This window comes from Equus caballus, chromosome 5, assembly GCF_041296265.1.
Source record: "Equus caballus isolate H_3958 breed thoroughbred chromosome 5, TB-T2T, whole genome shotgun sequence".
NCBI classification, from domain to species: Eukaryota; Metazoa; Chordata; class Mammalia; order Perissodactyla; family Equidae; genus Equus; species Equus caballus.
In genome coordinates this window covers 60148779-60176517 of record NC_091688.1, presented here as the reverse complement: position 1 = coordinate 60176517, position 27739 = coordinate 60148779, and the positions used below count along the sequence as shown (strand labels likewise).

Sequence of the window (27739 nt, the reverse complement as noted above, 5' to 3'; positions counted from 1 at the left end):
CTGTAGCCCAACTGGCCCACCCAACCTAGACCTCAGCCAGATTTCAGCCTCTCAGGATACAACCAACACCTGGGCTCCATGTTGGCTCAAAGCAGTCAACACTACCAAGGTCTCCAGAGGAAACTACTGATATCAGTAGCTACTGTCTATGTCTTCGCCAGCTGGAGAAATACAGAGGCAAGTTTGATAAGTCTTACAGGTTTGTCCTTGCCACAGTGATCAATGATGATCTGTCTTCTCTCTGATAAGTTAAATGCTTTCCAGACTTCAAGTGTCTCTCCCCACATCAAAAATAATTTAAATATTGGCCATGTTCCTCGAATTTTAGAACTTATTTTATCCTCAAACTGCAGATTAAATAACTAAGGTAGGAAGGAGTAAGCAACTTCCATGTTTATGGAATGGAAGCAATGTTCCATTCCAGTGAGAATGTAGGAGAGTCTGGGGCTAACATCTTGGTTTTCTGATTCTAATATAGTTGATGAACACAACGACTTTATACTATTAGAATAAAATAGCTCCCCTCTTTTGCTCCACAGTTAACCTATCCAACTCTCCAAACTGGAATAAGTCTGCTTATCTAGACAACTTGGATTCTAAATTAGTTGAGCTCAATGAGTGTGTTTGCTGAGTCCCTGTGGGTAGAGCATTGTGCTAATTACTATGGGGGATACAGAGGGAGGGTATACAAATCCTTACTGAAGTGAGCTTAAGGATGATTGTTCCAGCTTTAGGAAGTTTTAGGGAATATAATGCATGGGTGGGATAAAGTATAATGTAGTGAGAGAAAAGTTATTGCATTTAACGGCACCTAATGACTTCGGGAGAAAACAAGTTCCTCACCTGACCCTAATGATGGCCCTATATGCCAAACATCAGACAACCACTTACTTCCATTGATCTCACAGAAACAGGAGGGCTTTAATGCTCTTAAACAAGCTGGTAAATGGCTCTGCCTCTAGGGCCCTGCAATCAAACTGATCCTATGGTAGCTGGCACAAGAGGAGGATGAATTGTGTTTGTGACAATGTCCACAAAGTGGTAGAGGAAAAGGTTTGGGGCTTTTAAAGTTGCAAATGAGCTGGTTCACAGTAACATTACACAATGCTGGAAAAACATATTTAGCAAAATTTGGACTCAATGAACACTAAATATTTAGCCCATGATCTGCAATCATTCTGTCACAGATGATCTACTATTGGGTTGTGCCAACAATGACTTTTCTAAGGGAGATCAGGGATCACCACAACAGCACTCACGCACCTGAAATGGAAATGATATATTCAAGAAAAGATAAAAAATAATAAAGAATAAAATTCTTATTTTCAAATTTTAGTCTCTGACCTAAGCAAATAATTGACTACCATAGATGTTAACTAATAATGATGCTCACAAATATGCAGATTTACATACATCCTAGGATGACTATGATCAATAACAAGGTAAAACACATTTTTTTAACATATAGCAGAATTGTAATTCATTATGTCAATGGAAATGGCAATTAACATTATGTCATTTCAATATTCAATGGCAAACAAGTAAAAGAAGGAAGGAGAAGGTTAACCCAACGTATAGATTATATGTAATTTATGTAATAATTATTGTTTGGTTATAAACTAATTGGAGTAAATCTGTTTTTGTTGACTCTTGGGTCCTGTCAATTAGCCAGACCATTGAGAAACAAAAAACTAGACTATACTGGGGCCAGTCTGGTGGCACAGCAGTTAGGTTTATGCACTCAGCTTCAGCGGCCTGGGGTTCGCAGGTTCAGATCCTGGGTATGGACCTATGCACCACTCATCAAGCCATGCTGTGGCAGGTGTCCCACATATAAAATAGAAGAAGATGGGCACAGATTTTAGCTCAGGGCTAATCTTCCTCAAAAGAAAAAAACTGGACTATAAAGTCAAGTTATTTGGTAACTGGACTTTAGAAAACTGTTAGACAGACATAAATGAAACACATTTAAAGCTGTTTGTGAGCCTTGTTTTAGCCCATCAAGGGTGAACTTTAGCAGACACACATAATGACAAATGGATGCTTTGGTTTCTTTGAGACACATCATTGACCCCTTGGGAATGTGACCTTGAGAGTCATCCGGGTGAGCAAAATTTACATGATTGGATGTAAAGGTCAGTGACTAAAGAGGTGACTATGAGGTCACCTGTTTATGCTACACCAACCATGACATAACTTAAACTGAAGGCCATTCATCCTCCCTTGGGGGAATGAAGCTGATACAACAAGGGACTACAGATTCTGTTGCAGAATCAGGACCCCAATGCTTACACACTTATGAGAGTGGACACCTTCTTCACATATGGAGTAGGAGCCACTGTCTCCAAAGCTACTGAGTGTCACACAACCAAACCCCCTCAGCCTGCCACTATTAATTATGTTAATGCTCTTAGTGTCATTTTATAATAGATTACATCAGCAATAAGACTAATCAAAACTAGGCACAAACTCATGATATTTGATGGATATATCATTGCATATCGTTTGAAAGCTTCTGGCAGAACATAATGCTGGAAAAGATTATTGAAGACTAAATTTAAAAATAAGGGAGAACATTGGCTCCTAAATCTCGCAACTGTGGTATTACAGCTAAATGCAAGGATAAATTGGCAGCTTCACTAGCTGAATGGTTACTCTTAAGGAAAGTTTATTAATGAACATACAAAACATTTCACACGCATTGGTCCACAAGAGCCCTTCTACGATCTCTGCCCAGACACGGGACTTGACATGGGCTGAGTTATTCCTCTTCCTGGGGCTGGTGAGAAAACTCCCAATGAATGGAATAAGATTTTTCTCACCAGGCAAATGCACAAGTCCCTGAAGATATGGTCAATGCCAGATCTAGCTTGAATCCAAAAAGCATTTATCTGTGGGAGGATACAAGATCAATATACAAAAATTAATTGTGTTTTATGTGATTGCAATGCCTAATTAAAATATAAAAACTGATATGACTTACAATAGCATCAAACGTGAAATATTTAGGGGTAAATCTGACTCGAAATTACAAAATATTTCACAGATAAATTAATGAATACCTAGAAAATGGAGAGAAACTTTTTGTTCAAGGGTCAGGAGACTTGTATTGTTCAGATGTCAATTTCTCCCAATTTGATCTACAGATTCAATGCAATCCCTCTCAAAGTCTCAGCAAGTATCTTTGGTAGAAAGAGACCAGTTGATTCTAAACTTAAAATGAAATTGCAAATGACCTAGCATAGCCAAAACACCTGTGAAATGAAGAACAAAGTTTGAGGGCTAGCTCTACCTGAATTGAAGATCTATTGTGAAGTTATAGTAATCAAAACAGATTGGTATTGGCATATAACAGATAAATAGATCAATGAAATAGAATATAGAGTTTGAAAGTAAGCTAATACCTATATGGTGAACAAATTTTTGACAAACGTGAAAGGCAAAGCATTCTAAGAATTATAATCTTTCCAGAAGTGGTGAAGGATAATCTTTTCAACAAATGAATATGGATATGACATATCCATATGCTATGAAAATAAACAAATACATAAAATTGGATCCATACCTCACACCATATAAAAAATTAACCTAAAGTAGATTATAAACCTCAATGTAACACTTAAAACTTTAAAACTTCTAGAAGAAAACATAGTAGAAAAATCTTTGTAAACTTGAGTTAGACAGTGATTTCTTAGATATGACACCAAAACCACAATTAATAAAAGAACAAATTGATAATTTGGACTTCATGAATATTAAAAACTTTTGCTCTTCAAAAGACATTGGCAAGAGAATGAAAAGGCAAGTCACACTTAGGGAGAAAATATTGGTATTGGAGAAAGGGCTTCTATCTAGAACATTTAAAGAACTCACAAAACTCCATAATCAGAAGGCAAACAACCCATTTCAAAAATAGCTAAAAGATTTGTAAAGATATTTCAGCAAAGAATTTATATTGAAGGCACGTAAATACATGAGAAGATGCTCTATACATTGTTAGTCATTAGGAAAATGCAAATGTAAACCACTATATACCAATTAAAATGGCTACAATGAAAAGAATCTCCACTCCAAGCATAGAAAAGGATATGTAGGAACTAGAATTCTCATTCGCTGCTGAGGGGAATGTGAAATTATACAACTACTTTAGAAAACTGTTTGAAAGTTTTAAAAATATTAGAACTTTACCTACCATATGATACCACCATTCCACCCAAATGGAAAGGAAGGATATATTCATACAAATCTCTTGACAGAAGCTTTATTTTTAATGCTGAAAAGCCATCCAAAGCTATCAACAGGTGATGGAATAAAACAAATCGTGATGTATCCACCTCATGGACTACTACTCAGCTTAACAGAGTGATCCCGTGATGTACACAACAACAGGGGCAAATCTCCAAATAATTATTCTGAGTAAAAAAAGTCAAAACAAAATAATGTGCATAGTACATGATTGTATTTATATCAAACCTTAAAAAATGCAAATCAATCTTTTGTGACGGAAAGCCAGTGAGTGATTTCCTGGGTTGGGAATGTGAGAGAGGAATTACTAGGGACACCAGGAAACTTTTGGGGATGACAGATATATTCACTATCTTGATTATGGATGCATATATATCAACAGACTTATTAAATTGCACATCTTAATTGTATGCACTTTATTGCACGCACAAGAAACTTTTGGGGTAATGGAAATGCCCTGCATCCTGTAGCAGCAGTTTCATTAGTGTATACATCTGTCAAAATGCACTTAATTGTACACGTTGAAGTGATGCAGTCTACCTAACCTAAATTATACCTCAATAAAGTTGATTTCATAATCTGTTGTATTTGTCCATACTAGCAATTAGCAGGTAGAAAATGAAGTTCAATAAGACACAATAGAGATTATCATCTAAAGTCATTAAATGCTGGGAATATATATAATGAAGCAGAAGCGAGACCCCTTAAAACTATTGCTGAAAGAAATTAAAGACTAAGTAAATAGAGAAATATAGTGTATATCAAGTTCATTGATTGTAAGACTCAGTTTTGTTAGGATGTCAAATCAACATTATTCTGATGAATATTGCATTTGCATTTCTGGAGAAATTGACAAGCTAATTTTAAAATATATATGAAAATCAATAAACTTACAAAAAACAAGATACTCTTGAAGAAGCATTAAGATAGAGAACTTACTGTACTCATTTCTAAACTCACTTTAATGCTACAGTAATTTAAAAAACTATAGTATTGTGTAAGTCAACATAAATATATCAAAGTGAAAGAAGAAAGATTCAAAAATATACCCACATTTGTACAGTTATTTGACTATTTTTAAAAATAAATACACCAATATTCTTCACTGGGTAAATGAAAGACTCTTCAGTAAAAGATGCTAGAACAAAAATAATTTGCTTTTTTAAAAAAGGTAATATTAAGAACCACTTTCTATCATATATAGAGATTAATTGGAGATGTGAAAGGTAAAATTATAAAGCTTGTAAGAGAAAAATAGGAAATATTTTCACTCACCATAATAAAATGTCAATTAAATTGTACCTCATAAAAAATAAAAGCTTCTGCTTACCATAAGAAATTGTTTAAAAAATGAAAAGGCCATCTGTAGACCAGGAATAATTATTAGCAATACGTATATCTGACAATGCACCCATCCAAAATAGATGAACTCCTATAAATCACAAAGAAAATGAAAAAAAAAACCCTAGTATATTAATGAGCAGAAAAATTTGAAAGGACCCTTCCCAAAGGAAAATATCCAAATGACCAATAACCTTATGAAAACCAAAATGGGATATCATTACATACCTAGCAGAATGGCTAAAATTAAAAAGACTGAGAATACTCAGTGTGGGAATGTAGAGCAGTTGGAAATGGACTACAGTTTTATAGAAAAGTAAAATGATAACAACTGCTTTGCAAAACTCTGTGACAGTTCTACCTTTTCACCAAGCAATTCCACCCTTAGCCATATATGTACCCAGGAGAAATGAGTGCACAACTCTACAAGAAGAATTGTTCAAAAATATTCACAGTTACTTTATACATAATAGCCAAAAAATAAACCTATCCATCATCAGAAGAACGGATAATCACTTTGTGCTATAAAAATACAATAGAATAGGACTTGGCAAAAAAAAAAACCAACCAACAAAACAAACATTTGACTGATGTATACAACCACCTGGCACTGAATCTCAAAACAAAATGTTAAATAAAAGAAGTCAAAGAAAAGAGAACGCACATTATGATTCCATTTTTATGAAGCACAAGAATAAGCAAAATTAACCCATGGTGAGAAAATTCAGAATACAGTCATTATTTGGAGGATTGGTATTGACTGGCAAGGGGCACACAGAACTTTTGGCAATGATGGAAAATGCTCTATATCTTGATCTGGGTGGTATTCCACAGTGCATAAAATTCATTGAACTGTACTCTAAGGTTTTGCGCATTTTGCTCTGTGCAAATTAAACTTGAATAAAGAACTGCTGACATAAAAAAAGAGAGAAAGATGACAAAAACTAAAAGAAGTGACAAATGACAGAAGATATGTAACAAACATTCAACATACAAATAATAGAAATCCCTTGAGAAGAAACACAAAGCAATGGAACAGAACAAACCATAAAAAGTATGATTTAAGGAAAAAAGTGAAATTTAAAAGTTCAAAGTAATATTAAAATGACACACTGCTGCCTTGGGAAAACCATCTTAGAACAGCAAATTTTGAACTTATTCTAGCAAAAGTACTGTCATATAACACCAATGGATAGATCATCCAGACAGAAAATCAACAAGGAAATTATAGAATTAAAGGAAAAATTAGACCAGATGGACTTAATAGATATATATAGAACACTTCATCCAAAAACAGCAGGTTACACATTCTTCTCAAGTGCGCATGGAACATTCTCAAGGATAGACCATATCTTGGGAAACAAAGCAAGCATCAATAAATACACGAGAGTTGAAATAATATCAAGCATCTTTTCTGATCATAATACTATGAAACTAGAAATCAACTACAAGAATAAAGCAGGGAAAGGTGCAAAAATGTGGAGACTAAACAACATGCTACTGAACAAACAATGGATTATTGAAGAAATTAAAGAAGAAATCAAATATAATCTGGAGACAAATGAAAATGAAAACACACCATACCAACTCATTTGGGACGCAGCAAAAGCAGTCCTAAGAGGGAAATTCATTGCAATACAGGCTCACCTCACTAAACAAGAAAAATCTCACATAAGCAACCTCAAACAACTCTTAACAGAATTGGAAAAAGAAGAACAAACAAAGCTCAAAGTCAGTAGAAGGAGGGAAATAATAAAAATTAGAGCAGAAATAAACAATATTGAAACAAAAAAGACAGTAGAAAGGATCAATGAAACAAAGAGTTGGTTCTCTGAAAAAATTAACAAAATTGACAAACCCACTCACTAATAGCCAGACTCACTAAGAAAAAAAGAGAGAACTCTCAAATAAATAAAATTAGGAACGAGAGAGGAGAAATCACAATGGATACCAAAGAAATACAAGGGATCATAAGAGAATACTATGAAAAACTATATTCCAACAAATTGAACAACCTAGAAGAAATGGACAAATTCCTAGCCTCATACAACCTACCCAAACTGAATCAGGAAGAAATAGAGAATCTGAATAGACCAATCACAAGTAAAGAAATAGAAACAGTAATCAAAAACCTCCCCAAAAATAAGAGTCCAGGACCAGATGGCTTCTCTGGAGAATTCTACCAAACATTCAAAGAAGATTTAATACCTATCCTTCTCAAACTATTCCAGAAAATTGAGGAAGATGGAGCACTCCCTAACACATTCTATGAAGCCAACATTACTCTGATCCCCAAACCTGACAAGGACAACATAAAGAAGGAGAACTACAGGCCAATATCACTGATGAACATAGATGCAAAAATCCTCAACAAAATTCTGGCAAACCAAATACAGCAATACGTCAAAAAGATTATACACCATGATCAAGTGGGATTTATACCAGGGACACAGGGATGGTTCAACATCTGCAAGTCAATCAATGTGATACACTACGTTAACAAAATGAGGAATAAAAACCACATTATCATCTCAATAGATGCAGAGAAAGCATTTGACAAGATCCAACATCCATTCATGATAAAAACCCTCAATAAAATGGGTATAGAAGGAAAGTACCTCAACATAATAAAGGCCATATATGACAAACCCACAGCCAACATCATACTCAATGGACAAAAACTGAAACCCATCCCTCTCAGAACAGGAACAAGACAAGGGTGCCCACTTTCACCACTCCTATTCAACATAGTACTGGAGGTGTTGGCCAGAGCAATTCGGCAGGAAAAAGAAATAAAAGGAATCCAAATAGGCAATGAGGAAGTAAAACTCTCGCTGTTTGCAGACATGATCTTATATATAGAAAACCCCAAAGAATCCATAGGAAAACTATTAGAAACAACCAACAGCCACAGCAAAGTTGCAGGGTATAAAATCAACATACATAAATCAGTAGCATTTCTATACACTAACAATGAACTGACAGAAAAAGAACTCAAGAACTCGATCCCATTCACAATCGCAACAAAAAGAATAAAATACCTTGGGATAAATTTAACCAAGGAAGTGAAAGATCTATACAATGAAAACTACAAGACTTTCTTGAAAGAAATTGATGACGCCATAAAGAGACGGAAAGACATTCCATGCACATGAATTGGAAGAATAAACATAGTTAAAATGTCCATACTACCTAAAGCAATCTACAGATTAAATGCTATCCCAATCAGAATCCCAATGACATTCTTTACAGAAATTGAACAAAGAATCCTAAAATTCATATGGGGCAACAAAAGACCCCGAATTGCTAAAGCAATCCTGAGTAAGAAAAACAAAGCTGGAGGCATCATAATCCCTGATTTCAAAACATACTACAAAGCTACAGTAATCAAAACAGCATGGTACGGGTACAAAAACATGTGCACAGATCAATGGAACAGAATTGAAAGCCCAGAAATAAAACCACACATCTATGGACAGCTAATCTTCAACAAAGGAGCTGAGGGCCTACAATGAAGAAAAGAAAGTCTCTTTAACAAATGGTGCTGGGAAAACTGGACAGCCACATGTAAAAGAATGAAAATTGACCATTCTTTTTCACCATTCACAAAAATAAACTCAAAATGGATCAAAGACCTAAAGATTAGGTCTGAAACAATAAGTCTTCTGGAAGAGAATATAGGCAGTACACTCTTTGACATCAGTTTCAAAAGAATCTTTTCAGACACCATAACCCCTCAGATGAGGGAAACAATAGAAAGAATAAACAAATGGGACTTCATCAGACTAAAGAGCTTCTTCAAGGCAAGGGAAAACAGGATTGAAACAAAAAAACAGCCCACTAATTGGGAAAAAAATATTTACAAACTACTTATCCGACAAAGGGTTAATCTCCATAATATATAAAGAACTCACACAGCTCAACAACAAGAAATCAAACAACCTGATCAAAAAATGGGCAGAGGACATGAACAGACATTTCTCCAAAGAAGATATAAGGATGGCCAATAGACACATGAAAAGATGTTCATCATCGCTAATCATCAGGGAAATGCAAATCAAACCTACACTAAGATATCACCTTACACCCATTAGATTGGCAAAAATATCCAAAACCAAGAGTGACAAATGTTGGAGAGGTTGTGGAGAAAAGGAACCCTCATACACTCTTGGTGGGAATGCAAACTGGTGCAGCCACTATGGAAAACAGTATGGAGATTTCTCAAAAAGTTAAAAATAGAAATACCTTATGACCCAGCCATCCCACTACTGGGTATCTATCCTAAGAACCTGAAATCAGCAATTCCAAGAGTCCCCTGCACCCCTATGTTCATCGCAGCATTATTTACAGTAGCCAAGACATGGAACCAACCTAAGTGCCCAGCAACTGATGATTGGATAAAGAAGATATGGTATATATACACAACGGAATACTACTCAGCCATAAAAAAGGACAGAACCGTCCCATTCGCATCAACATGGATGGACCTTGAGGGTATTATGTTAAGCGAAATAAGCCAGGCAGAGAAAGATGAACTCTATATGACTCCACTCATAGGTGGAAGTTAACAAATAGACAAGGAGAATTGATTGGTGGTTACCAGGGGAAAGGTGGGGGTGGGGGGAGGGCACAAAGGGTGAAGTGGTGTACCCACAACATGACTAACAATAATGTACAACTGAAATTTCACAAGGTTGTAAACTATCATAATCTTAATTAAAAAATAAATAAAATAAATAAGTAAAAAAGTACTGTCATAAAGTTGAATATGATGGTACAAGGTTGGATTTGAAGGCCAAACAGAACTGTATTCTAATGCCCACTCTCCTCTTCACTAGATCTTTTGACCTTGTGAAATTTTGTAATCTTTCTGAGTTTTTTGGTTCTCATCAAGAAAAGGATAATATCTGAGCAATAAGATAGTACATAAGATTAAGTATGATCACCTGACAGGAACACATGAACTATAATTGTTAAGAATATGTTTGACTTTGAGTTCTCCTTTACCTGTGTGAAAATCACAGACACACAACAACAGGCAAAGAGCAGACAAGATTTTCTAAAATAAATATCCTTCCACCATTTCTAGAAAGAAATCATGTATATAGTAAAAAGAATTGGAGAGGAATCAATTTGTATTGAACAACCTTCCCAAAAGCCTGAACCAGGTCCAGTTTCCATCTAAGACCAGAGATGAAAATCTTGACTATGTCCAACTCCTGCAGTCTTCTGTCTGTAGTGGACTGAGGAAATCCTCTCAGAAGCCTCAGAACAACCTGGACTTCTGGACAAGTGTTCCTCAGAAGGACAATCAATTGCTCAACTCTAAAGGACCTGAGCAATTTGTGAAACTGGGTGGGGTTAAGAATAGCTCAACTGCATGATCAGGACTCTCACCTGAATCAGAGCCAGAATAATTTTTTAAATTGTGATCATAATAGCTTATAACTTAATGAGATTTCAGTTGTACATTATTGTTTGCCATACACCATATAAGTGTGCCCCTTCACCCCTTGTGCCCACCTGCCACCCCTCTTCCTCTGGTAACCACTAATTTATTCTCTTTGTCCATAAGTTTGTTTATATTCCACATATGAGTGAAATCATATGATGTTTGTCTTTCTTTGTCTGGTTTATTTTGATTAACATGATTCCCTCAAGGTTCATCCATGTTGTTGCAAATTGGACAATTTCATCTTTCTTTATGGCTGAGCAGTATTCCATTGTATATATATATATATACCACATCTTCTTTATCCAATCATCCGTCGATGGGCACTTGAGTTGCTTCCAAGTCTTGGCTGTTGTGAATAATGCTGCAATGAACGTGGGAGGGCATAAGTCTCTTTTGATTGTTGATTTCATGTTCTTTGGGTAAATACCCAGTAGTGAGATAGCTGGGTCATGTGGTATTTCTAATTTTTTGAGATATCTCCATACTGTTTTCCACAGTGGTGGCACCAGTTTGCATTCCCACCAGCAGTGGATGAGGGTTCCCTTTTCTCCACAACCTTCCCAACATTTGCTGTTTTTTGTCTTAGTGATTATAGCCATTCTAATGGGTGTAAGATGGTATCTAAGTGTAGTTTTGATTTGCATTTCCCTGATGATTAGTGATGTTGAGCATCTTTTCATGTGCCTATTGGCTATCTGTATATCTTCTTTGGAAAAATGTCTGTTCATATCTTCTGCCCACTTTTTGATTGTTGTTTGTGTTTTTGTGGTTCATTTGTGTGAGCTCTTTTTGCATTATGGAGATTAACCCTTTATCGGCTATATGATTTGCAAATATTTTCTCCCCATTGGTGGGTTGTTTTTTCATTTTTATCTTGGTTTCCTTTGCCTTCCAGAAGCTCTTTAGTCTGATGAAGTCCCATTTGTTTATTTTTTCTTTTGTTTCCCTTGTCTGAGTAGACATGGTATTCGAAAAGATCCTTTTAAGTCTGATGTCAAAGAGTGTACTGCCTATACTCTCTTCCAGAAGTTTTATGGTTTCAGGTCTTATCTTCAAGTCTTTGGTCCATTTTGAGTCCATAATGGTCTACTTTCATTCTTTTGCATGTGGCTGTCCAGTTTTCCCAGCACCATTGATTGAAGAGGCTTTCCTTTCTCCAGTGTATGTTCTTGGCTCCTTTGTCAAAGATTAGCTGTCCATAGATGTGTGGTTTTATTTCTGAGCTTTCAGTGCTGTTGCATTGATCTGTGTGTCTGTTCTTGTACAAGTACTGTGCTGTTTTGATTACTATAGCTTTGTAATATATTTTGAAGTCAGGGATTGCGATGCCACCAGCTTTGTTCTTGTTTTTCAGTCTTGCTTTGGTTATTCTGGGTCTTTTGTTGCCCAAGATGAATTTTGAGATTCTTTGTTCTATTTCTGTGAAGAATGTCATTGGGATTCTGATTGGGATTGCATTGAATCTGTAGATTGCTTTAGGTAGTATGGACATTTTAACTATGTTTATTCTTCCAATCCATGTGCATGGAATATCTTTCCATTTCTTTACATCATTATCGATTTATTTCAGTAATGTCTTATAGTTTTCTTTGTATAGATCTTTCACCTCCTTGGTTAAATTTATTCCTAGATATTTTATTCTTTTTGTTGCAATTGTAAATGGAATTGTATTCTTGAGTTCTTGTCCTGTTAGTTTGCTATTTGAGTATAGAAATGCTACTTATTTTCATAAGCTGACTTTGTGCCCCGCAACTTTGCTATAGTTGTTGATTATTTCTAATAGTTTTATGATGCATTTTTTAGGGTTTTCTATGTATAAAGTCATGTCATCTGCAAAGCACAAGAGTTTCACTTCTTCAGTGCCTATTTGGATTCCTTTTATTTCTTTTTCTTGCCTAATTGCTCTGGCCAAAACCTCTAGAACTATTTTGAATAAGAGTGGTGAAAGTGGGCACCCTTGTCTTGTACCTGTTCTCAGAGGCATGGCTTTCAGTTTTTCCCCATCAAGTATGATGTTGGCTGTGGGTTTGTCATATATGGCCTTTATCATGTTGACGTACTTTCTTTCTATACCCATTTTATTGAGAGTTTTTATCATGAATGGATGTTGGATCTTGTCAAATGCTTTCTCTGCATCTGTGGAGATTATCATGTGGTTTTCGTTCCTCATTTTGTTAGTTTGGTGAATCACATTGATTGATTTGCGGATGTTGAACCATCCTTGTGTGGTGGTATGAACCCCACTTAATCATGGTGTACAATCTTTTTAATGTATTGCTGTATTCGGTGTGCCAATATTTTGTTCAGGACTTTTGCATCTATGTTCATCAGCGATATTGGCCTGTAGTTTTCCTTCTTTGTGTTGTCCTTATCTGGCTTTGGTATCAGGGTGATGTTGGCCTCATAGAATGCGTTAGGAATATTTCCATCTTCCTCAGTTTTTTGCAATAGTTTGAGAAGAATGGGTAATTAATCTTCTTTGAATGTTTGGTAGAATTCTCCTGAGAAGCCATCTGGTTCTGGACTTTTATTTCTGGGGAGGTTTTTGTGAACTATTTCACTCTCTTTACGTGTGATTGGTCTATTCAGATTCTCTATTTCTTCTTGATCCAGTCTTGGGAAGTTGTAAGAGTCTAAGAATTTATCCATTTCTTCTAGATTGTCCAGTTTGTTGGCATACAGTTTTTCATAATATTCTCTTATAATCTTTTGTATTTCAGTGGTATCTATTGTAATTTCTCCTCTTTCATTTCTAATTTTTTTATTTGAGACGTCTCTCTTTTTTTTCTTAGTGAGTCTGGCTAAGGGTTTGTCAGTTTTGTTTATCTTCTCAAAGAACCAGCTCCTTGTTTCGTTGATCATTTTTACAGTCTTTTTTGTTTCAATTTCATTTATTTCTGCTCTAATTTTTATTATTTCCCTCCTTCTACTGAGTTTGGGCTTTGTTTGTACTTCTTTTTCTAGTTCTCTTAGGTGTAGTTTAAGATTGTTTATTTGAGCTTTTTCTTGTTTGTTAACATGAACCTGTATTGCAAAGCCAGAATATGAATAGTTAGCATTTCCCAAATCTCTGTTACAGACCATTAGATGCTCCATAGGAGGGGACAACAGACAATGAATATCAATTGAGAGAAATATCAGTCAATGGATAGGAGACAGAATTAAATGATATCTACACCCACACACGCTAAAACCCAGGAAAGTTCTATTCAAAAAGCAATGCTTTGAGGAATACGTAGGTGTAAATCTTCCTGACTTTTGATTAGGCAGTGGTTTCTTAAATATGCACAAGCAACCCAAGAATAAATAGACAAACTGGACTTCATCAAAATTAAAAACTTTTGTTTTTTGAAGAACACTGTCAAGGAGGTGAAAAGACAATACACAGAATGGGAGAAATATTTGCAAATCGTATATCTGATGAAGGTCTAGTATACAGAATACATAAAGAACCCTATCAGCTGAGCAATAAACAGACAACTCAATTTAACAATGGAAAATAGAGTTTGAACAGACATTTCTGTAGAGGATATAGACAGATGAAACAATAAACACCTGAAAAGATGTTCAAGATTGTTAGTCATTAGGAGAATGCAACTCTAAACCACAATGAGATATCAATTCCCACCCCAAAGTGTGACTTAAAAAAAAAGACAACAATATGTGTTGGGGAAGTTGTGGAGAAATGCGAATTCTTATACATTGTTAGTGGGAATGTAAAAAGGTATAGTTGCGTTGCTTTGCTTTGGAAAATAGTTTGGCAGATCCTCAAAAAGTTAAACATAGTGTTACATATGACCCAACAATTCTACTCCTAGATATATAACCAGAAGAATTGAAAACATATGTTCATTCAAACGGAAAAGAAACAGACAGAACACAAGGATGCAGTAAGAAGAATATTGACAATCAGGACAGAAAATATTTTTAAAAATTAATTATTCATCATTTAGTATGGTACTCTGCTTTTTATACTACACTTCTTAATGGATATAGAAAAAACTGGAGAAGATTCAGAGAAGAACATCATGAGAGACTAATAGTTTGACATCTTCCATTTGTGGAAAAACCTTAATATGAGTATTAATTTAGGGAGAAGGTGGGATGAATTTTTGACAGTCCTGAAGTAAATAAAACTTGTTGGGGAACTCTTTCTGCCTTGATGTTTTTATAAACACACAAGAATGAACAATGAGAATTATGCTTAGATATTTTTTGGAAAGACATAGGTCAGTGGTATCAGCACAAGGGTAGAGAAATCTTGAGAGTGGCTGCAGTGGGATAGTCCCCGTTGGTGGTGACCTTCAGAAGAGACCAGATGGCCTTGTGTATCAGCATGGCCTAGGCAATTGGAAGGCAGCGGCTCCTAAGATTCCATGACACCCCTCACCTTCCAATCTGTTACTGTAACTCCAGACAGTTACCTGGCACTCTGGGTCGTCCCTCCTTCGCTCCTGTCAGAGTCTGAGCTACAAGCAGTACCGTTGGCTCTGAGCTCTGCCATCTTGACCTTTGTTTTTGTGTTTACAGACTCTCAAGTGTCGTAGGGTGTTCATCAAGTTCTTCCCAACAGTAAGTTAAGAATTCCTGTATCATCACCCCTCAGTCCTGATTAAACCTATTTGATTTCACTTGTTTCTAACCCATTATGTGTTTGGGTTTCTTCTCCCCAGTCCCTAGCTCTGCCTCCTCTGCCACATGTCAGCATGGCAGTATGTCTTAGCCCTTTGTCTGATTTTAGGTCCGAAATTACCATCCCGAAAATCAACCAGGAGCTTCAATCCCAGCTGCCAAAGAGCAAGCAGGACTTCCATGACCCCAGACAGAAATTCCTTATATCCCAAGCTACTGCCTACATTCTGGCCAACCAGCTGCAGAAATTCAGGAAGTCTGACAGGTTCATGGTCACCAAAGTGATGAATGATCACTCCTTCCCTCTAAGAAACTAAAAACTCTCCAGACTTTATCTTTTATTCCCTTTGTTAAAATAAACTTCATTCTGACCACAGTCCAGAAAGATACAAGTGGGTATTTTACTGTCAGTTTGCTGAGCATGGGAAAACTGAGGCACAAGAGTTTAGCAAATTTTGCAGGTTTGCAGTGAGTTATAGGGTGGAATTAGAGTCCCAGTTATTGATTCCTGGTGTAGGGACAGAACTGCCTGTTTCTCTCAGGAACAGGATAAACTGTTTCTCTCAGGATCCTTTCCTAACTGAATCACCTCCTGCATCACTGTTGGCCTGAATGTGCAGAACTAATAAACTCCATTTGTTCAGGCTTCTCTGTGGTCCCATTGGCAAAGCACTGTACTGGTTACAGTGAGGAAACAGGGTGATGGTACACACTGGGGGAAGCAGGTGATAGTGCCTGCTTTAAAGGAGCTTCAAGATGAGTCTGTTCCCCACTGAAGCTGTTGTATATGTGAGTGATGCCATGAAGACACGGACGATCCTCCTGAGTGTGAAACCATGCTTCTGGGGCACAGGCTCTTCTTCCTGAGTCCAAGGAAGCCCTTTGACACCCTGTGCTGAGGTTGATAGTGTTTTTGGGAAAATCAGAGACTCTGTGCCACTCCTTCTCTCTGTCTCTGAGCTGAAGAACCTTCAGTGATGCAGGATGCACAGCGGGTCCAGGTGACCTTGAGGGTCTGGGCTATGAGACATGTGGCCAAAGTGAGAATGTGTGTAAGTGGAGGAGACCACCAGCGCCAGGAAAAACCCAAGCCAGTGTGTGAGGCAGGCTGTTCCTTCCCACAGCCAGCCTTGCAATTGGAAGCTCAATCACCTGTTCAGTAATAGGGGGTTGTAGTGACACAAAGGGAATCATGAGAACAGGGGCACGTGCACAACAGGGTCATTAGAAGGAATCTAGACAATTCTGAGCCTGAATCTGTGTCATTTTCCAATAAACCATCGTGGCAGAAAGGTTAATTAAAAATGACTGACACAGATAAAAGTAAAAATTGAAGCCTGCTATTTAAAATTGAAGAGAACTTTTGGGAAGTCTTGGTAAAGTGGCCAGTGATCTGGAGTCAGTCTCAGGGGATGTGAATTCTGAGCAGTTAATCTGTCCAGTTACTTCCTGTGCCTTGGGGCGTCTCTTTCTTCAGCTCAAAAATAGAACGTAACCAAATGCCATGTATTTGGGAGGCTGAGGAATAAGATGTGGAAATCTCACTGTAAAGCCTGGTGCTGGGGTTATGTTTGTCACTGGGATGGACCCTGCTTCCTCCCTTGAAGGCGGTGACCACAGCAGCATGACCAGCTTTCCGCTGAGACAGACCTCTGTCTTTTCTCAGAGTGTGGAGTGTGCAAAGACATCATTGAATCTGTGTTGAAGGAGAAGCTGCATTCTAATGAGGGGAACCTGGCAGAGAAGTCAACCTTAGCTTGGAAGCTCAGGTAAGAAGGGCTCTGTGTGAGGCGGCTGGTGGGAAAGAGTAGGAATCTCTGAAGTGGGGCAAGGAGGAACTCTGGGCCAGAAGAAGGGCAGAAATTTACATGGCAGGCACATGTGCACACATATTTATAAAAGAATTAGAGAACAATAGTTGGTAAAGTATGGACTCCACTTTTCAGAGCCTCATTTACTTTGCTTAAAAATAAAACTTACTGAACTGAATTCATGTAACATGAAATTCACTGAATTCAAGTGAACCATTCGGTGGCATTTTAGTACCTTCATTATGTTGTACCCAAATCAGCTCATTTACCTTTAATCACAATCACCTCCTGAGTGACTATGGCTTGTCCTCCTTTCATTCAGAAGAATGCTATCTTCTTGACCCTGTCATTCTGTGTTCAATTATCACCAGCTGTACCTGTCCACATTTCTGTGTCTGACTTTGTGTCCATTCATTACATAAGTCACTATGTGTATTTTTACATGGAAATAGACATGGTTGAAGGGAGGAACTGAAGGGATATCTTTTCTGAAGCAGGTTTAGGAAGACACCTGGTTTTGTTTACAGAAGAAAACAATGAATGGGATGTCAAGGGATCTTACAGGAGCACTCTCTGATACAGAGGAAGCCTTTGTTTCACCTTCTTCTTTCTCTTTGCTACAGGCAGGTCACCACACTTGTGCCAGAATTCTGCTTCAAGAGCTCCTTGGAGAAATTCTCACAGAAATCTTTTTAAAAATCTTTAAAATCTATCAGTCATCTCTTCTGACTCAAATTTTCCCTCCTATCCCACCTTAGGCAATAAAGTATCCTAATTAAAGATCAGGAGCAACAGCTGACCCTGTTATGGCAGAAATTACAGGAAGGGAGAGACATCTCTGTCTTAATCAACACCTCAAGGGCCTCCTCACCCACAATGACCTTGACAACTACCAGCGGCAGGGCTTCTGAGAGCAACTGGCTAAGGGACACAGGCTGGCAGAGAGCATTGTCTGCAAGCTCAGCCCAGGTAAGGTGGCCACAGGCCCTGATTTCCCTGGGCCCCTCCAAGGTCCCCAGCTCACAAGAGACTCCACATCTCCACTTGTAATGCTTTTACCAACTGTCCTGGTTTCCACATCACACTTGGGGCCATGATAGGACCAGGACTAATGGGGTGGGAACAAGAGGAGAAATGCACAGAGTGGAGGTCATAATGTTCCAAATGTCTGCTTCCTCCCTGATGGACCATAGCCCTTGGGGAAGGAGGCAGCATCTGCCCAGTGGCAGAGCACAGAAAGGAGGACATGACAGGAGAAAGCTTGTTAGAGTGAAAAGAGCTCTGAGCTAAGTGTGGACATTCTCAGGCTCCAGCCTGAGTACTGTCTTTACTAAAGGTGGAAGAACAATTGATTTTTATTCCTTGATATTTTTCTCCTCGTCTGTAAATGGATCCAATAATCTGTTGATGGTAGCTGTAATGTGGGAATATTTACAAATGCACTTCAGAAAAAAGAAAGCCCCTCACTGTGTGGGGTTGGATAAGGTACCTGATATAGTAGAACTCAGTGGTGGGAAAGTTGTTTAGACTAGAAATTTTCCATAGACAAAATTTCCCTCAATAACACACAGAAGCCATCTTGGAGGCCCATGAAGTCCCCAATTGGAGGCAGGTGGGACAGGGTTTTTTTCCTCTCCCTAGAGCAAGGAGGAGGTTTGATGTGAGAGTGAAGGGACATAGAGCCTGTGCCTATGCCAGGATTTGTGGTAGTGTGAAGGATACAGTTGTAAAAGTCGAGATGGACGCTGGGCAAGTATCCAGTGATATGGGGAACAAAAGACAATTTAAACTTTTGCCCAATTTCAGGCAGAATGTGCCATGATGTTGATTGACCAGATCAGAGACACACTGCCTGATGGATCAGAAATCTATGCTAGGGCAGTTCTTTAAAGACAGTGCTTTAGAACTTCAATACAGTACTAACTCATACACAGATATTTGTGTCTCTATGGCCATTGAAGCCACTGTGTTTGCAGTACGTGAAGTGGGAAATAGCTGACGGGACATTTCTAAATTTATGTGCAGAAAATCATGAAGATGAGGAGGATGAACTAGCACAAGAAACACTCACTCCCAGGTAACAATGAATAATCGGGAGCCAGTAATGTGTGGGTAAATATATGAAGAAGAAAGAACAGTAGGTGAGGTCAAGAGCATCAGAAATGCCAGATGCAAGGAGGAGCACAACTGCAGGTTGTATGGGTTGAATTCTCTCACCAAGAATGAAATGGCTTTGTTAACTTGGGTGTCTGTTGTCTCTGTGGGACTTGTAAGAATGATCCATGGTGAACTCACCAGCCTTAGGATTTCCTGCACACACAGAAAATGCCTATTCTCTCCTGTAACTGAACACCAGGATGAGATGCATATCTGCTTCCCACAGAGTTGTCTTAGGTCCTTGTTAGGAAGGTAACTAGCAAAGGAATTAGTAAAGGAGTAACTAGCAAAATCAAACACTAAGAAAAGTACCTAGACAAAAAAAAATTTTACTTGTCATCTGAGAAGTATAAGAGGCCTAGAAGGCACAACATCTCTGGGAGTCTACAATGCCTCAGAGGCTGAATTCACTTGGCCATCATATGTTAAATTCAACATGACTTAGGTCCATGGTGGTAGCACCTGATATGGTTTACCATTTGTGCTTTGTGTCGTGACTGTACCATACTGGGATGATTGAGTCTCCTTCCTTAAGAGTGGTTATGTGGCCAGTGCACTGAGTACCTGCTGCTCTCTCCCACGCATGGCAGCCACACTCTGCACCTCATATAGGAGGATAGTTATTTTTCTCTTTAAGGAGACTGCCCCTTTGCTTCTGTGACCCTTCCCTATGCTTCCTATCAAAACCAGCTAGGACGCCATCATGTCTGATCCTCCTTATTTAATTTTCTCTCAACCCACCTGGCACAGCATGGAGCTGCAGGAGGTTGAAAAGAAGGAAGTCGTGCAGGACTCACAGGATGAATGTGTTTTGCCCTCTTCAGTTTGCCAAGAAGATTCTGACTGTGACCAGCCTTACAGTGATGGCAAATTCACATTTGCTGAACAGGAAGTCGGCTCTGCTCTGGATATAAACTGTGAATGTTCCCATCCTAAAGGGGATGAAATTTCAAATATTCTCCCAGGTAACCTCATACCTCTGTACCCTAATCTCTGTTTAGGCTGAGGAAGATCATCTCTGAAAATAGACCCTATAGACATGTATTGGTGTAAATAAGGGACAAGGGTGAATTATGAAACACAGACATCAGGTGGGTCAAGGAGGCTTCATCTCTTTCTAGACCCAGGCCACACTTCTGTCAAGTCATTGGCCCCAGTGTCAGGCCATTGGACCCAAGTCAGATTTGATCACTCACACCCACCCCAGCAGAGCATATATAGGATGTAACTGTCAGACCTCCTGGTTTGGATTGAATGTCTCTTGTCATTTTCAGTGATCTCATTTTGGTTTTGTACAATGTCCATGGAGTTTTTATGCCTGTTCAAAGACACTGGAAGACTTGCTTATATAGTAGGAGTGGTGGTTTCCCTGGTTTCACTGATCTCAGCCTTAGTCTCTATCTTCTCTACGTTGGTTCAACTTAGCTAAACAGTCATCTGAAAACCAGGACATAAACAACTCTATCATTACCTTGCTTGTATGTTTCCATGAAGCAAAGCTGGGCCTCTGAAAGACCCTCAAGCCATTAATAGCTGTCGTTTCCGTGTAGCACCAAAGATTCTTTGTGATTTGACAGTTTGCACAATGCAAATCTAAACCATCAACAATTGTGATATCTGATGGGAGAATGAATATTGCAGCAAAACTTCTAGAAAATAACTAGGCTAATTCCCCAGGATCTCTTGGGAAAATATTAACTGTTTGCACAGACTCAGCACACAGGATATTGGGAGAAAGTTCTGTCAGATCAGAGAGAGAATTTCCCCAACAGGTGTGGAAGCAGTCCTGTCTACTTCTCACAAGACTTCGCCTTAGGTATCCTGGAATATCCCTGCCGGCATATTCTGTTCTTGCATTGAGAATATAATGCCCTGGTGGTGTGAGTGGTCGCTGAGTTGGAAATGTGTGAAATTTAATTTACTTAGCATGACCTGCTGTCTCTGAATTTATTTGCATAAAATCAGAATGGTTATGAGGAAGAGGATGGACAACAGCCAATGTCCCCCAGGTAACTCTGAAGATCAGTGGGCTGTGAATTTCAGTGGTGACATCTGGAGACCTCAGATCCAGGGAAAAACAGAAAGTGCTTAATATAACTATTTCACCCATTCAGCCAACAGCAAAATATCCCTTCTAACAATGTTGTCTGTTTTCATTCTGGTAGTTGTGTGGGTTTCAGTTTCTTAATCCTCTCAAGTTTAGTAACCTAGAGTCAGTTGAGTGAGGTGAACTAACCAAACTCAGGGGTTCCTGCAGTCAGCTGTTCTCTCCTGTGTGGTTAAAACCAGGGGGAGATGCATATCTGCTGTGTGCCTGTTTGGTGTCAGCATGTTGCCAATTTTGAATATATGAGAAGAAACTGAAAAAAATTCATATTATATCAATATGTTGAGAAAATGCTCCTCGAAAACAGAATATCAGAGAGTCTATAATGTCTCAAGGGCTGTATTCACTTGGACGTTGCATATAAAATCCAACTCAATGTATGCAAATGAGTTGAAGCCACCGTTTTAGTCCTCCATGTGTGCTGGGAGTCATGACTGTAACGCACAGGGAGAATTCAGTCTCCTCCTTCATCAGCTGGTTATATGGACACTGCACTAAGCATCTGCTTCTCTCTCTCTCTCTTTCTCTCTTTGTTAAACCATGGCAGCAACTCTTTGCTCCTCATATAGGAGGATAATTTTTTCTCTTCAGGTGACAATTCATTTGCTTCTGTGACCACTTTCTATGCCTGTCATCAAAACCAGCTAGGCTACCATGGTGTCTGATTCTCTTAGTTTAATCTTCTGTTACCCTCTTCCATCTGGCACAGCATGGAGCTGCAGAAATTTAAAAAGAAAAAAGTCCTGCAAGATTCACAGGATGAATATGTTTTGCCCTCTTCAACTTGCCAAGAAGAGTCTGACTGTGACCAGCCTTACAGTGATGGCAAATTCGCATTTGATGAAAAGGAAGTCAGCTCTGCTCTAGATGTAGGCGGTGAACACTACCATTCTAATGGGGGTGAAACTCTGACTCCTCTCCCAGGTAGCCTTCATATTCTTTGTTCCCTACAACCTGTCTAGACTGTGAGATTTCATCCCCATAGGCAGACCCTATACTTACATACTGGTTTGAAAGGCTCTAGGATTGAGTTTGAAACAAGACAGCCCATGAATCAGTGAAATTTGCTCAATTCCTAGTCTAAGACCACACCTCTTTCACGTTTGTCCCGCTGGCCAATCACTGGATCCAAGGTGGTCCTGCCAGACACATGGACATCTGCAACTTGGGCACAGAAGGTGACTTTCAGACCTCCTAATTTTGAATAAATCTCTTATCTCGCATGCAATGCTCTAATTTTTATTCTTTTTTTTTTTTTTAAAGATTTTATTATTTCCTTTTTCTCCCCAAAGCCCCCCGGTACATAGTTGTATATTCTTCGTTGTGGGTTCTTCTAGTTGTGGCATGTGAGACGCTGCCTCAGCGTGGTCTGATGAGCAGTGCCATGTCCGCGCCCAGGATTCGAACCAACGAAACACTGGGCCGCCTGCAGCGGAGCGCGCGAACTTAACCACTCTGCCACGGGGCCAGCCCCTCTAATTTTTATTCTTGAGCAATGTCCATTGAGTTTCTATGACTGTCCAAGGTTGTTGGCAGCCTTAGCTATATCTTTGGAGATGTCGCTACCCTGGTTCACTTCTCTCAACCCCGTGTCTATCTCCTTTTATTTGTCTTCTCTCATTTCAGGAGTCATCTGAGTAGCAAAACATAAGCATCAGTCCCATGCTTCCTATGCTTCCCTGAACAAGGCAGGGCCCTGGGACTTCCCTAACCCATGAATGGCCACTGTTTCTCTTTAGCATTGAAGATTCTTTGATTTATGGTGTGTGGATTCCACTCCTAATCTCAGTGTATAATTCCTCTAAACCATTTAAAACATTTCAGATGGAAAAAGCCTGAATATTGCAGCAACGCTGCAGGAAACAGCTAGGTAGTTCCCCAGGATCTCTGAGAAAAAGGATATGTTGAAGTGTTTGCACAGACTCAGGACATAGGATACTGTGATGATGACCTATCATATCAGGGGGATTTGTCCGATAGATCAAGAAAGCCAATGGGTGACTTCTTACAAGGCCCTATTTAATACTTCCTGGAATATTTCTCTCACAATAGCCTATTACACTGCATATATTTATGTCCCTGTGCTAGGATTGGACACAGATTGGGCATTTGTGGACAGGGATCTGCTTGTAACTGCCCTTTTCTTAGTTTATTTGCAGAAAACCAAAATGATCATGAGCAGGCGAAAGGACAAGAGCCAGTTGCCCCCAGGTAATTCTGAATAACTGTGGGCTGTTAATTCAGTGGTGATGTCTGTAGACCTGAGATCCAGGGAAAAGCAAAAAGTGCTGAATATAACTATATCATCTATTTTGCCAACCAGGAATTTTCCTTCTTCATAATGTTTTCTGTTTCATTGTGGTACTTGTATTGTTCCCATTTGTTATTAACTTCTCAAGTTTAGTAACCCACAGTCAGTTGACTCGGGTGAACTAAGAAGTCATAGGGATTTTCTCCACTCACATGTTCTCTCTTGTGTGGTTTACAGAGTGAGATGTCTTAGCATGTTGCATGTGTTTAATAGCAAGAAGTATAAGTGGAGAAAAATATTATTATATCATACCACAATACTGAGACAAAGAGGCCTTGATGGTATGAGATTTCTGGGATACTAGACTGCCCCAAAAGCTGTATTCACTTGGCCACTACAGGTAAAACTCAATGCAATTTAAATGAAAGAGTGAAAGCCATTGTTATGTGACTCCGTGTGTTGTGAGTCATGACTGAATTATACAGAGATAATTCAGTTTCTTTCCTGATCCACTTGTTATTTGGCCAGTGTACTGAGCACCTACCATCCTTTCTATATCTTGCCCTTGTGATAAACACACACTGTCCCACCAAAAAAAATAGGAGAATTTTTCCCTCTTTAATGGGTCAGCCTCTTTGCTTTCTTGAGCACTCCTTATGCCTTCCATCAAAACCAAATAAGACTCTGGGGTTAATCTGATCCCTCTTGGGTTAATTATTAGTCCTCCCTATACCACCAGGCTCTGCAGGGAGCTGCCACAGAAGGTCGAGCATGACATACCATGGGACCCGCTGGATGAATACTATTTGACTTCTTCAGATCTTCCTGGCCTGTCCAACTCCTACTGTCCTTATAGGAATGCTGCTACCATCTCATTTGAGGAACTGGCAGTCTATTCTGCTCTAGATATAACTTGTGAGTACTCTATTGTCAATGTGATGATGCTGACTGGATTCCGAGGTAGCCCTGTATATTTGTAATCCACACCTCTAGCTGTGCTAAGAGATGTCATCACCGTGTGCAGGCCCTATAGAGACATGTTCATTTGACTCAGGCTCTAGGATTGAGTTTTAAACATAGACAGTATGTGAGTCAGTGCACTTCACTCTCTTCCTGGTCCTAGGACATGCCCATGTCACCTTGCCCCACTCTCACGTCATTGGACCCAAGGCAGGCATGACAACCTCATCTCACCTCTGCAGCATGAGCATAGAAGGTGTCTGTCAGACCTCCTAATTTGAATGAAATGTCTCTCTTCTCACTTTCAACGCTCTAAGTTTCATGCTTGAGATTCTATGCCTGCCAGGCAATTGGCATCCTTGTCTACATATTCGTTAAAGATATAACCCAGGGTTCACTTTTCTTAGCCCCATTCTCTATCTCCTTTAGGCTGGCTTATCTTCCTAAGAAGTCACCTGAAAACCAACCATAAACACCTCTACCATTACCTTGCTTGCATGTTTCCCTGAAGCAAAGCTGTGCCTTGGCAGTCCCACACCCCATGAATGGCCAAGGTTCCTGTGTAGCAGCAAAGATTCACTTTCATTTGAGAGTTTGTAGATGCATTCCATCTGTCTAACCTCAGTGTATAAATTCCTCTAAATCATCAACAACCAGGGTATCTGATGAGAGAAGGCTGGATATTAATTCTTTTAGAATGAGGGTAGGCTGGTCCCCAGAATGTTTAAGAGAATGATATATTTAAGTGTTTGCACACTCAAGACAGAGGATATTGTGGTGATGATCTCATAGATAAGGAAAATTTTGCCCTAATATGTCAGGGCAGGAAACCAAGCCAGTCAACACAATACAATGGCTGAGGCCTCCTGAAATATAAATATAAAATAATGTAAATAAATAATATAAAATAATAGGTTTCTCACTAAACCTATTCTCTCACTGAGGATATGTGTGTCCCTGTGCTAGGGTTGGACACTAGATTATTAATGTATGAAGGGGGATCTGCTTAATGTGACCAGCCCTGTCTGGATTTATTTGTAGAAAAACATACTGATCTTGAGGAGGAAGAAGACCAAGTCCGCATATATGTTCCAGGTAACTCTGCAGAATCGTGGGTCTTCATTCAATGGTGGCATCTGGTGATCTCAGATCTAGGGAACTCAGAAAGGGCTGAATAGACCTATTTAGCAGACTCAGACACCCACGAAGTGTCCTTTCTACAATGGTGTCTGTTTTCACTGTGGTACGTGTACAGGCCCCTTTATTGATCCCTCTCCAATTAGTAACCTGAAGTCAGTGATGCAGGTGAACTAATCACTCACTGGATTTTTCTCCTGTTCTCTCCTTTTTAACAACCACATATGATACATATCTGCCTCTGCCTGTTAGGCATTACCATGTTGCCAGGTATTTCAAAGCAAAGAAAGTGACTTGAAAAAAAATTCCTATTATGTCTTAGTTTTTGGAGAACTAGGCCTTGAAGACAGAATTTCTAGAGGTCTACAATGCTGCCAGAGCCTGTGTCCACTTGGCTGCCTCATGTGTATTTCAACAAAATTTATGCAGAAGTGTTGAAGCTGCCTTTATGGTTTTCTGAGTGCACTGTGTATCCTGACTGTTCTGTATGGGGGATTCAGTTTTCTTCCTCGAGAGCTCGTTTTCTGGTCAGCGCTCTGAGCACCTCCTGCTCCTGTTCTCTCTCTCTCTTTCTCTCCCCCCTCTTTCTCCTTCCCCATTGCAACCACACTATGGCGCCAGATAAAGGAGGATTGTTTTATCTCCCTTGATGGGCACTCCCATTTGTTTTCTATGACCAGACCCTTATGCCTCCCATCAAAACCAGCTCTAGGACTCTGTGTTTACTAATCCCTCTTGTTTAATCATCAGTCTTCCCAACTCCACAAGGCTCAGCAGGGAGTTGCCATTGGTAGAAGAGAATGAAGTCCCACAGGACTCACTGGATGAATGCTATTTGACTCGTTCAATTGGCCATGACCTGTCAGCCTCCTGTAGGCTGTACAGAAGGGTCTCATTATTATTCGATGAACAGGCAGTCTTCTCAGCTTTGGATGTACACAGTGAGTGCTCCTACTGTAAAGGGAAGAAAGCTCCCAGTGGGTCCCTGGTGGCCTCTATGTTCTTTGTATCCAACAACCTGTATAGGCTGAGAGATGTAAACAGGCCCTGTAGACTCATCTTTGTTTGCATTGTGCTCTTGAATTTAATTTTAAAAAGGCATCATGTGAGTCAGATAACTTTCTTTGTTTCTTGTCCCAGGCTACCCTCCTATTGCCTGGCCCCCTCTCAAGAGTACAAACTATTGGTATCAAGTCAGGCTAGAGAGGGGAAATAGAGGGATAATTGCAAAATATGGAGGGCACTGCAGCCTGAGAGAAGTATTTGTGGAAAAAGACCTGGAGGCTATAAGAGGTACTGAGGTGCAGGGCTGGGGTCAGGGAGAGGCAGCCTGACTCCAGAGGATTTGTATAAGGGAGCTTTGGGAAGTGATGTTAGAGAAGAAAGAGGGGCCAGAGGAGAGAAGGCGTGCAAAGGAAGGTGAGGAGTAGAGAGTGTGTGTACTAGAGAGGTGAGAGGAAGTTCTCACAGCAGAGCAGGCCTGTGATGAAACAGGATTTGGGGGTACTAAGACAGGTGAGACATTTGACAGTGCAGAGAGAACAGAATCAGAGAAAACAGTTAAAAGGAGGTTGGGTAAATCAATGATAAGAGTCAGATATAGCATGTGATCTGGAAGACTAAATGGTAACAGAAACATGAAG

At 39.2% G+C, this 27739-nt stretch overlaps 1 protein-coding gene and 1 pseudogene across 1 annotated transcript in view; both read left to right on the top strand.

The window, feature by feature from the left end:
- Positions 1–27455, top strand: LOC100064949 (neuroblastoma breakpoint family member 6-like; annotated as a pseudogene).
- Positions 26898–27739, top strand: part of DCLRE1B (DNA cross-link repair 1B) — a 51033-nt gene continuing 50191 nt past the window's right edge. Inside the window, exon 1 of the mRNA XM_023642130.2 lies at positions 26898–27037. The gene's annotated coding sequence lies outside the window, so the exon portion shown is untranslated. The remainder of the gene's footprint in view (positions 27038–27739) is intronic.